Source organism: Lithobates pipiens, unplaced genomic scaffold (genome assembly GCF_037356315.1).
Source record: "Lithobates pipiens isolate NorthernLeopardFrog02 unplaced genomic scaffold, aLitPip1_a1.2 Scaffold_28, whole genome shotgun sequence".
Lineage (NCBI taxonomy): Eukaryota > Metazoa > Chordata > Amphibia > Anura > Ranidae > Lithobates > Lithobates pipiens.
The window spans coordinates 39,303,019-39,315,740 of NW_027507789.1; the positions used below are offsets into that span (position 1 = coordinate 39,303,019).

General features: G+C 45.1%; 1 protein-coding gene across 2 annotated transcripts in view; it reads right to left on the reverse strand.

Annotated features, from left to right (window-relative positions):
- Window positions 1–12,722, reverse strand: part of ARHGAP40 (Rho GTPase activating protein 40) — a 108,925-nt gene that overhangs the window by 90,746 nt on the left and 5,457 nt on the right. Inside the window, exon 2 of one of the 2 annotated variants that reach the window (XM_077459118.1) lies at window positions 4,537–4,594. The exons of the other annotated variant lie outside the window; for it this stretch is intronic. The gene's annotated coding sequence lies outside the window, so the exon portion shown is untranslated. The remainder of the gene's footprint in view (window positions 1–4,536; window positions 4,595–12,722) is intronic. 2 annotated transcript variants of the gene reach the window in all.

A 12,722-nucleotide genomic window follows, 5' to 3' on the forward strand; every position in this document is an offset into this window, starting at 1 on the left:
TATTTAAAGAATATGTCATTCCAGAATTTTATATGATATGTGCCCACTGTACCATGTAAATGTATGGAAAAGTATCCTGTTCTGTTTGCATTGCTTTCTTTGTATGAAATCCCTGGTGTTCCTGCCAGTCCCTCAGCTTTCCTAATAAAAACTGACCACACTAGGTATGAGAGCACAGCATGGTCAGTTTTCTACCTGTGTTGGGAACTCCGCTTGGTCTCCAATAATCAGACTTGTCCTGACAAGCCCCCCCCCCCCCCCTGCCTCGCACAGCCTTTCACTGGGAAGATCAGTGTACTGCTGCTTTTCCTCCCCCAGGTCTCTAAGATCCTTATCCAGCTGAGAACAGTGGCTATGCAAGCATTTTTTTTTTAAAGAGGTGGGGGGGGGGGTCGAAGAGCTCACCAGGTACAAAATAAAGATTAAAAAAAAAATGATAACAATGAAAACGAATGTAACCATCATATCTAAGATCTGGTAAAAGGTATTTAGCCATTTATATTTACTAAAATGATTGCATTTCTTTGTTCTGTGTACTGTGGGAGACCAGATATAGTGAATGCAGAGTGCTGGGTTTAGTAATACTTTAAAGAGGAACTGCAGTCTGCTCACATAATTTGTAATAAAAACATCTTTGCCATTCTGAAGCTTCCCTCCAACCACTTTGCATATTATTTTATATATACTGTGATTCTGTACTTGCCAAATATGCTGCAGAAATCTCCTCTACTGAGTCTGGCTGCAACCATTTTAACTGTGGGCAGCTGAAGCTGCTGCCTGTTCACTTCCTGGATTTATACAGAGGCAGACCTCTAGCTCTGCAGCTTTCATTAGCCCTCTTATGACTCACCCCCCCCTCCCTTCCTGGCAAACTCTTTAGAGAAAGAGCTGTGCATGATGTATTAAGCCTAGGCTAATGACCAAACAAGAAACAGGAAGTGGGCTGTATAAGGTATTTACTGGTAGAAAAAAAATGTTTTACTATCCAGTTAAAGCAAGTTAAAACAACAAGGGCAGAAGAGTTAAAAGATGGAAAGATGAAAAAATGATTGAAGGTCCGCTTTCAATTTATGTTCTTGGGTTTAGCTATACTTTAAGGTAGCTCTAAAGGCATTCTCTGCATTAGGGTAAAAACCTACCAATATCTGCTCCCCCCCCCCCCCCAGCTGCCCCCTAAACACCTACCTGGCTTCTCTTTCAATCCAGCGCTATGCTCGTTCACTGCAGCGCTGCACTCTATCTTTCTCTTTTCACAGGACACAGAGGCAGCGACAAGAGCCATTGGCTGTTGATGCTGTCAATTAAATCCTGTGAGGAGGGAGTGGGGGGCATGGCCAAGCCGCATAGTAAGTGTTTATAGATGTACACAGCCCGGTTGGGGGTGCACCTGCACAAGTTCCCCCACAGCCACAGCAAACAGTTTGCTATAGGGGTCACTCTGAGAAGAGCAGAAACTGAGAACGCCAGTGGGGGACCCCAGACGAGGAGGTCAGGGGCCACTGTGTGCAATACTCTTGCACAGAGCAGGTAAGTATATGTTTATTGTTCAATGGGAAAAAAAATATATTCAATTGCTTTTAATTACAGAAGACAAAGTAGTACTTGGTCCTATGTATCTAAATGTCTTGCCCTGGTTGAGGTCCAACATGCCCCCTCACCTTCAGCCACAACTGATGAGAGACAACAGCTATAAAGGAAACAGCTGATTCACAACTGCAGCTTGTCTTGGCTGTAACAACTTTTCCAATACAAGCAATGGCAAGAGGAATGCAGAGGCTGACAGGCCTCAAGCTCCTCCCCCCCCCCCCCCCCCCCCAACCTGCTGCATCACTCGGCAAAGTCCTCACAGCCCACAGCCAAGACATGCTGTAGCTATTAATTAGCCGTCTTCTTCATAACTGTTGTCACATTGGCTGTGGGAAGAAGGGAAGAGGGGCAGGTAAGTCCTCATCATTAGGATCAGAAAGCACTTAGAAACATGGGACAAAATATTTCATGTTGTCAGGATTCAGATCTGAACCCGCGACCTCTGCGGTGTCCAGCTGTGACTCTTTTCACTGTACCGGGGGGATGCTGGATAGATTCCTGCTTGATTCCTTGGACAACTTTGCTTTGTGTTCTGTTTCTGGTAAACCTTGAGCCCTTTGCTCCTCCCATAAAGTTCCTGATTTAAGCCATGTCTCCGCATTTACCGTTTGCCAGATCGTTGTGCTCTCTCCAGCTTATATCTTGCTCCATGCATACCTGCTACTGTCCTTACCTTTGATACCACTTGTTCTCGATCCTTGGCTTGTTCATCAACTACGCTTCATTCTGATCCCATTCAGCTAATACTAGTTAATGACCTTTTGGGCTTGTTTAACTACGCTTCTACTTGGTCCTTGTCTTTTTCATCCGTTACCCAACCCCTGCATGCTCTTTTCCTCCTAGGACAATCCAGAGGGCCTTGACTTGGCATCAGAAGGTAGCAAAACCCATCGCCACCATCGGGAGCTCTGGTGAAGGCTGGCTAGTGCTTGGACCCCGTGCCTTCGGTGAGTCTGGGGTTATCCCATAGGGTAGTGATGGTGAACCTTGGCACCCCAGATGTTTTGGAACTACATTTCCCATGATGCTCCACTACACTGCAGAATGTATGAGCATCATGGGAAATATAGTTCCAAAACATCTGGGGTGCCAAGGTTCACCATCACTGCCATAGGGGGATTTGATTGTACAATTTCTGTTGGCTACTCCTGAAACTCTCTGTTACAGCCACTGGCCTTGAAGTCTGAATCCAAATTGTACTTTGTCCCAATAATAGGGGATAGAACTTTGAAGAAAACACTAAACAATGTTAATTTTTGCAGACCAGGATTTGAGGAAAAAATAATAATAAAAGTTACTATTGTGCTGTGTATAGTTCAGGAAACGTGAACAAAATTTAAAATATATTTAAAAAAAAAAAATAATGAAAAAACAAATTAGTTGGTCAACAAAGCAGGCAATAGTCACAAGACAAGAGGAGCTACAAATGGAATGACACATCTTACCAGAAAGAACAATGCACTAAACAGTGTAAAACAAAGGTCGTGTTCTTGCCAAGATCCATCATGCTCTACATAATGTTCTAGATTATTAACCCATCACAGCACTGGATCAAAGAAAATTTCATATAATTCCCAATGCAGGCTAAAATGACCAAAATGACCACAGCATCACTATATAAAAGAAAAAACAAATCCATCCGGTGATATAAACGTGCTCATTATGGTACCCCCATGGCATTGTCTTTTTGAAGAAGATGTTGGAACTTTTGTTCCTGTGTGTGGCCAGTCCTCTTTAATCATGCCACAACTAAGCAGGTAAAACTGTCATTAACTGAGCAAATGACAAAAATGAACATGTAAAAATAACTTTCAGGGAGCATTCTGACATGTGCCATAGTTCCCCATCACTGGCATACCTAGAACCTTCAGGGCCCCAATGCAAGAAACCATTAAGGCCCCTCCTAACCCTGGCTGTGGCCCTTGTTTAAAGTGACAATCAGCATTCCATTGGGATTAGTGTTCAGTAGGGCTGCACTGATACCAAGAGTTTTCTAGAGTATCAGTACTCGTGCAAATGCTCCAATGCCTAATCCGATAGCTGTTGTATACGACCAGGGAACCTCAGTGTAGCAGGGGGGCCGAGCAGCCTGACAGGTGATCAGTGTGGTGGTGGGGGCAGTTACAAGCATTGAATCCCTGTATAGCTTTTCTGACAGCCGCTTCTCCCTCTCTCCCTCCTGCGGCTGTCAGCTGCTTTAATGAAAGTCTATACAGGGGGAATCGGTGCTTGTAACTGCCCCAGCCATCGCACCAATCACCCCTGACTGTCCCCTGTGTGTTCCCCTGGCTCCCTGTTTCCTCCCTCTGGGTCCCCCTCTGTGCTCCCCAACTCCTCCTCCGGCCCCCCCGTCTCCTCCCAGATCTATTAGGATGGAGAGCAGAGGAAGGAGCCGGTATATATGTCATTTATCAGCTCCTTCCTTTTCTGCAAGCACAGAATCCACTATCCATTCATAATGGAGCATGTCAAGACCTTGGGGGGTAAATGACCACGCAAAGCTGCAGATGGACTCTGGTGGCAAGAAAGCGACCTGAGGCGATTCAGTTCGCATAGGTAGCGCTATACAAGTCACTCACTCATAACAGAGCATCATAAACACAGATGTCTCTGTTTATGAATAGAGAGGAGCCTCTGTCTCCTGTCCAGTCATCTCTAGGGCAGCTGAGGCTGCAGAGAAAAGGGACTGGGGAGCCTGTATCCTCATTTCCTTTCTCTGTCTCAAAGGGGAGATATAAGGGATCTGTTTAGATCCTCGATCTCTCACACCAAAGCCACTCCCGTAGAGCTGATAAATAAAAATAATCGACAAAAAAAAAAAAAAAAAACATAATAAACAGTTAAATTGTAGAAATAAGTAATAAAAAAAGCAAATATATAAATTGTAAAATAAAAAAAAATAAAAAATAGAATTATAAAAAAAAAAAAAAAAATAAATAAAGTACTGACCGTCAACGCCTCCTCGGTGCCACCTATCAGTGCCCATCAGTGCTGCATATTAGTGTCACTGTCACAGGACATAAAGAAAAAAAAAAGTGTCAGTAATCGGTATCGTCGAGCACTTGAAAAAAGGTATCGGTACTCGGTCTTAAAGTGGTATCGGTATAATAATCTTAGTGTTCAGCATTTACCAACTGGAGCTGAACAGTACTTTTAAAAGCTTGAATAAAGCTGAAAACTCTGAAGCCCATGTGAAACAAGTCCCTGTGTATCCAAGTTCATGTAAATCTACCCTGAAATAATAACAAACCTCTTCCACAAATCGTAGTGTGAGAGTGGGTGATGACTTCCATAATACAGGTCTGCTGGGCCTAACCACACATAGGGCATCACTGTGTCTCTTGGGTTAATGTGAAACATCAGAGCCTCACATGCCAAAACCTGCAATTGCAAAACAACTGCAAGGCCACAGCTTGCTCAGGAATGCTGTGCAAAGCAAAACCAGATCTATCACACGTTATAAATGAAGCTCCTCTCCTAAACTCACATTCAAGGGCAAGTTCCCCTTTACAGAAAAATCTGTAAAGTGAATTTACACTGGACCCATGTGGACCAGCGATCGCTTGTATGGAGCCCCGGTATAGCAGAATCACGGCTCCGGGGCTTAGAAATCCCTGGAGCTTAATCTACTAAACGTACCCTGTCAGGAGGTACGTTTAGGAGCATTCTAATTGGTCAGCGCCATCACATTGACAGCGTGGACCAATCAGAAGCCACGTAGCCCGTCCTCTCAGCGGGGAAGAAGAAGAAAGTAAGCTGAGAGGATTTTTAAGTGTTGCAGCCGTGAAGCGGCTATACCGGGGCTCAGAACGGGCGATCGCCGACATGTAGGTCCTATGTAAGTTCACCTTACAGATTTTTCTGTAAAGGTGAACTTACACTTTAAGACTGGATATAATATCCATTGGTCACCCCATGATTTTGAACCACCCCATGATTATATCCTACCCTTTTTTTGGATCTTTTTGCTGTTGCACCACCAGACCAAAAAAACTTGTTCTAAATCAGTCCCTGAAGAAGGAATTAACCACTTCAACCCCAAGCCATTTGGCTGCCCAAAGATTCAGCACTGCGTTGCTTTAACTGACAATTGCGCGGTCGTGCAACGTGGCTTCCAAACAAAATGAATGTCTTTTTTTTTTTTCCCCACAAATAGAGCTTTCTTTTGGTGGTATTTGATCACCTCTGCGTTTTTTATTTTTTTTTGTTTGTTTTTTATTTGTTTTTTTTGCGCTATAAACAAAAAAAATAGCCACAATTTTGAAAAAAAAACGCAATATTTTTTACTTTTTGCTATAATAAATATCCCCAAAAAATATATAAAAACATTTTTTTACCTCAGTTTAGGCCGATATGTATTCTTCTACATATTTTTGGTAATAAAAAAAAAACACACAATAAGCATATATTGATTGGTAGCGTCTAAAAAAATAGGGGATAGTTTTATGGCATTTTTATTAATTTTTTTTTTTTTTAACTAGTAATGGCGGCGATATGCCATATCTTTTTTTTTTTTTCTTTTTTTTTATCATAACCACGACATTATGGCGGACACATCGGACACTTTTGGTGCCACTTTGGGACCATTGACATTTCTACAGCGATCGGTGCGATTTGCACTGATTACTGTGTAAATGTCACTGGCAGTGAAGGGATTAACCACTAGGGGGCGCTGCAGGGGTTAAGTGCCCTAGGGAGTGATTCTAACTGTAAGGGAAGGGGGGGGGGGGGGGGGGCTACGTGTGACATGACACTGATCACCGCTCCCGATCAAAGGGAGCTGTGATCATTGTCCTGTCACTAGGAAGAATGGGAAAATGCTTGTTTACAATAGCATTTCCCTGTTCTTTCTCTCTGTGAGACGATCGCGGGTATCCCCGCAGACATTGAGTCCACAGGACCTGTGATCACACTCACGGAGCTCCCACAATGCCAGGTCTTAGAGGGCATGTACCTTGTTTAACCTCTCACCATGAGATCAACCACGATCCGAACCATGATCATGGTGAACAGAACCTAGCTGTTATGTAACTATTGAGCATGACTAATTAATTCTATTATTATATATTGTTTTTGTATAAATTCTTTTACATACGCCTGTTACTCCTTTATCTGATTTTCACCCTTTGCCCATAAAATCCCTGCGGCATCCCCTTTTTGTGTTCTCCTCTCTTGAATTGGGATGTGGCTAAGGATGAGCTGAACACCCCCCCCCCCCGGTTCAGTTTGCATCCAGAACATGTGAACAGGCAAAAAATTTGTTCAAATGCCATTAAAGTCTATGGGACATGAACATGAAAAATCTAAAGTGCTAATTTTAAAGGCTTACATGCATGGTATTGTCATAAAAAAGTGTTTGGGGACCTGGGTTCTGCCCCAGGGGACATGTATCAATGCAAAACGGACGTTTTTTCAGGAGCAGTGATTTTAATAATGCTTAAAGTGAAACAATAAAAGTGAAATATTCCTTTAAATTTCATACCTGGGGGGTGTCTATCGTATGCCTGTAAAGTGGCTCATGTTTCCTGTGTTTACAACAGTCCCTGCACAAAGTGTCATTTCTAAAGGGGAAAAAAAAGTCATTTAAAAGTACTCGCTGCTATAATGAATTGTCAGTCCCGGCAATACACCTAGAAGTCATTGAAAAAAACAGCATGGGATTCCCCCACAGGGGAACCCCAAACCAAAAAGTAAAAAAAAAATGCGTGGGGGGTCCCCCCAAATTCCATATCAGGCCCGGTATGGATTTTAAGGGGACCCCCGCGCCAAAATAATAATAAAAAAAAAAGGCGGACGAAAAAGGGGAAAAAAAGCCGCACACCAACATCAGTCACTGTAAACGAGTGACCCCGCCCCCCTCTGATGCTACGGGAAAGCCATAGGGATGTCCCTGTGTGTCAGAGGGGGGCAGGGTCACCCGGCGATGTCATCATGTGGCCCCGACCTCAGTCATTAAAGAGCTGTCACCTGAGAGGCAATCGTTATGGCAGGTGACTCCCATGGAGGCAGATTGGTGTCGGCATGCGGCTTTTTTTTTTCCGTCAGAACGAGAGAAGAAGATGAGGAATTGACTTCGTGGGGCACTTTTATTTTTTAATAAAGGACTTTCCCAAGCCGTGTCTTGTGTTTTGTTTTGTTTTTTACCATTTTCACACTTTTTGGGAAATGGTAGGGGTACATTTGTACCCCATTACCATTTCACACAGGGGGGGCCAAGATCTGGGGGTCCCCTTGTTAAAGGGGGCTTCCGGATTCTGATAAGCCCCCCCGTCGGCAGACCCCCACAACCACCGGGCATAGGTTGTGGGGATAAGGCCCTTCTACCTATCAACATGGGGAGAAGGTGCTTTGGGGGGCTACCCCAAAACACCCTCCCCATGTTGAGAGCATGTGGCCTGGTACGGTTCAGGGGGTCTCTAGTCACCCCTCTTTTCCTATGGCCTGCCAGATTGCGTGCTCGGATAAGGGTCTGGTATGGATTTTTAGGGGGACCCCACGCCTTTTTTTATTTTTTTTTTGTTTTGGCGCAGGGTTCCCCTTAAAATCCATACCAGACCTTAAAGGATTATGAGGGTGACCCCACACCATTTAAAAATAAAAAATTGGCATGGGGTTCCCCTTAATATCCATACCAGAATTGAAAGGCCTGGTATGGCATTTGGGGGGACCCCCACGCTTTTTTATTTATGTTTTAAATTTTGGTTCGGGGTTCCCCTGTGGGGGAATCCCATGCCGTTTTTTTTCAATTACTTTTATGTGTATTGCTGGGACCGACAATTCATTCTAGCCATGAGTAGTTTTTTAAATGGCTTTTTTTTTTCTAAACATAGGAAACATGCGCCAATTTACAGGCATACTATAGACACCCCCCAGGTACGAAATTTAAAGGAATATTACACTTTTATTGTTTCACTTTAAGCATTATTAAAATCACTCCCAAAAAACGTCCGTTTTTAAAACTTTTTTTTTTTTTGCATTGATACATCCCCAAACACTTTATGACAATACCGTGCATATAAGCCTTTAAAATTAGCACTTTGATTTCTCCCATAGACTTTTAAAGGGTGTTCCGCAGCTTTGCCACAAACACCCCAAATTGTTATCTATTTGGCGAACGGGCGAACAGTCAATGTTCGAGTCTAACTCATGTTCATGACCCGAACGAACATAAATCTCATCCCTAGTTTCCAGTACTATACCTATAGGTGGCTCTCTTTCATATCCTCTCTGCAGGTGCTTCGGCAGCGCTGCCCATTCTTTTCAATGAGCAGTGTTTTGGGAGCGGTGTATACACTTCGGCTTTAACACTGGGAGGGCTTAAAGCGGAGTTCCACCAAAAAATGGAACTTCTGCTTTTCGGAATCCCCTCCACCCCGCCCCCCCCCCCCTCCGGTGTCACATTTGGCACCTTTCAGGGGGGAGGATGTATAATTCAGGTATTTGCTCCCACTTCCGGGCATAGATAGCCCCAGTATCTGCGGCGATCTAGACCATATACACCCCCCCCCCCCTGTCTTCTGGGAGATACACACGTCCCATAAGACAGCAGGGACCAGTGGGATCGCGCAGCACGACTGGCGCATGCGTGGTAGGGGACTAGGCTGTGAAGCTGCAAGGCTTCACTTCCTGATTCCCTTACCAAAGATGGCAGTGCCTCCACCGGAGAACCGAGGGACAGATCGGCTTTGGGTCCCGACATCGCAGGCGCCCTGGACAGGTAAGTGTCCATCTTTTAAAAGTCAGCAGCTGCAGTATTTGTAGCTGCTGATTTAAAGCGGAGTTCCGCCAATTTTTTTTTTTTTTGCGCTAAAATGCCTGAAAGGCGTCCCAGTGTGAAAGTAGCCTAATAGAGATCCCAAGCTTTACAAATCTATGACATTACCTGGTGACTGAAATAACACGAAGATTTGCCTCCCACACAAATGAATTTTCTTTACATATTTCTAGTCCAAACATTGTGAAGGTAATATCTGATGGCAGACATCAAACCATCTAGAACTGTTAAAACAAACATATTTTGCTCATAATCCACCTGCATGGAAAAATTTAATTGAACTATACAAACGCACATACCTACCTGTACACAGGCATACATACATAGCATGAGAATAATAACAAACTGAATCTTGTTATTTCTAAAGTGGAACTATGACATAAAACCTACAGTGCCTTGCAAAAGTATTCACCCCACTTGGATTTTTACCTATTTTGTTACATTACAGCCTTTAGTTCATTTTTTTTTTTTTTTTAATCTGAATTATATGTGATGGATCAGAACACAATAGTCTAAGTTGGTGAAGTAAAATTACAAGTTTTCCTGACACCAAGAGAAAAAAGGTGACAAGGAGGACATCCAGCTGATTGACAGCCTATGCTCTGTTCCTGTGTGGATAGACTTGTGTCCCTTCCTTCCAATCGGCTCTCAGAGCTCTCCTCACTGAGCTCTGCAAAGTGTAATTTCAGCTCTCCAACCCTCTTTTTCTGAACTCTCAAACAAGCTTTAAAATTCAGCATTTTGACCGGATGTAGAAAAAAAAAGGGCTGCAGATAAACGGGTACAACTTGTGTAGGAGGATTTGTTTAATCTTTTCATCTGTGTATCACCTGAGGCCAGTTTTAGGGTCTTGTGGCAGCCATTGGTCTATATTCCTTTATTCCCACATGCTGAATTGTGGTTGGGCACTTCTACATCATCACCCACAATGCAAGTCCATTGTATATGATGACATTGATGAGTGAGTTGGCGACAAGTCTGGTCAGAGACCGACAAGAAAAATGGCTTCTTGGAACAAGTTGTCACAACCGGGACTTACAGGGAGGAAGACTGCAGGTCCATAGATTAGGGTAAAGGTAGTATTATTTTGTGTTGGAGAAGATTGATATTTACTTTTATGTATGGCAAGAAATAGACAACAAATCAGCTTTAGGGAGGGTTATTACCAGTGGCGGCTGGTGGGCCTTTTTTTTGGGGGGGGGCAGCAAACCCCCCACTTCCAGCAGTAGGCGACCTCTCAAAACCACCAGCCCCCCACCAGCTCACTCGTACTGCATTTAGGTGTCAGGTGGCAGGCATCTGCAGTGGGATCAGGCAGCAGGCCCTGCGGGAGAGGGCATTGGCAGTGAGCCCTTGGTGAGCAGGAGCGGCATCAACAGTGGGCCCTGTGAGAGCGGGAGTGGGCATCGGCAGCGGGCCCTCGGGGGAGCGGGATCTGCATCAGCAGCAGGCCCTGGGGGAGCGGGATTGGTCATGGGCAGCAGGCATCAGGCATCTCCTCCATTTTGGTGGCTGTGTGTCTCCTCCCCTCCTCCTAGGCATCCAATAGGATCGCCTGTCCTTTCAGCCGATTGGATGACTGGTCTCCTGACCCACTTCCTGATTGGCTGGATTGAGGATCAGTGTTTTCAATAGCAAATATTCATTCCCTATTGTAACACACCTGGGTCGCCTCCGTTCGCATTCTCTGCTACTTGAGCCCACCCTATTTTGAAGCCTATTAGAGCCTCTGGCTCTAATCAGGTGCTTCAAAAAAACACCCATTCCCCATTGGAATCCATGCATCCGTCGTCCTGAAAGGGGCCGGAAGCATGGATAGAGAGGGGCGGCTCCCTTGTGCCCTTAATGGATGGGGCCCCCCTGGTTATTATTTGTTATTTTATTTGTGTCTAGTGTCCTTATTGGAAAATTTCCACTCTATTATTTCCCCACTATTACAGGTGACATGTCTGTCTCCGCTCACTTTGCAGAGGCCGACCTGTCAGAGCCCCGCTGTCCTCTATGGGAAGATTGGATGAAAAAGGACCACCTGTCTATTTTTATCCAATCCGCCAGACGGGTAGAAAATGGGGTATCCAGCCGCCTTGATTTCATGCACTGGATCGGATAGCAGTGGGTGTCAGCGCAGCGGACATGTCAACGCTGACCCATAGGGGTGAATGGAGCGTCCGATCAGGTCCGCCTGAAAAACTGACAGACGGCCCTGATTGGAAAGCAGCGGCGCATGCACACAGGGGATTCTCTGCTGAAAGTCCGGCAGACGCTGAACCCTGCCGGGATGAAATCTCCCGCGTGCATGCACGGGAGTGACGATATCGCTGCTCCGGCCACTCACAGCGCCGGAGCCGTGATACCCAGAAGAAACGCAGAGGGAACATGTCAGCTCCCTCGGCGTGGATCGGGCCAGATGTTGGGGCCTCGTTCTAAGGTAAGTATTTCATAATCAGCTAGTATGCGGTGCATACTAGCTCATTGTGCCTTTTCCTTTGCAGGGGAGAAAAAAAATAAAAAATTCAGAGGGTTTACAACCGCTTTAAGGCAGTTTGCAATATGCATGTTTTAAAAAAACATTTTTGAAACTTTTTATATAGTCTTTCACACAGGCAGATGGTAAAAACAGGTGGTTGAGCTGCGATTTTACTGGACCGCAACCCTCCCCCCCCAGAAGGGAGTGTTCAGTTGACAGATTATGGCCTCTTTCACACGGGTGATTCAATCAGGTCCGCCTGAAAAAAACTGACCTGATCTGACCCTGCAGTCTCCTCTATGGAGCGGAGGATGTCAGCGGACACGTCTGATCCTGTGTGCAAAAAACTGACAGATGGAGGCCCTATTCCCCATTCGTCTGGTGGATCGGACGGCATCAGATGGAAATGGTGCATTGCCCCATAGATAAGAGTGGGCTGTGTCCATGTCTGCGCTGCATAGCAAAGCAGACACGGACCTGTCATCCGCTTGCTCAGTGGGGATCAGCAGAGAGATCCCCCCGCAGATCAAGAAGATCCCACTTCATTCACGGAGGCGCTTGCTTGAGGCTGGAGTTATGTGCAGCCAAGGGGCACAGCAGGGGGTCTGATGTGTCCCTGGTCGCTGTTTCAGGTCTGCATTTTTGGCTGAATTTGGACCTGAAATGGAGCCAAAGATGCCGGGACCCTTCTCTGCTGTGCTCTCCGTGGCTGACCCGGAGGTGTGTGAACCGTCAGTCTCCTGTCATGCGAATTGGATGTGGAGAAACAGCATCCAATTTGCATAAGTGTGAACAGGAAAGAGGTAAAATCTTCCGGGGCTGAAGCGGTTAAATAATTTTAAAAAAAAGTTATAATTAAGTTTACACGGTTCAGTAGTTTAACACCCACATGCA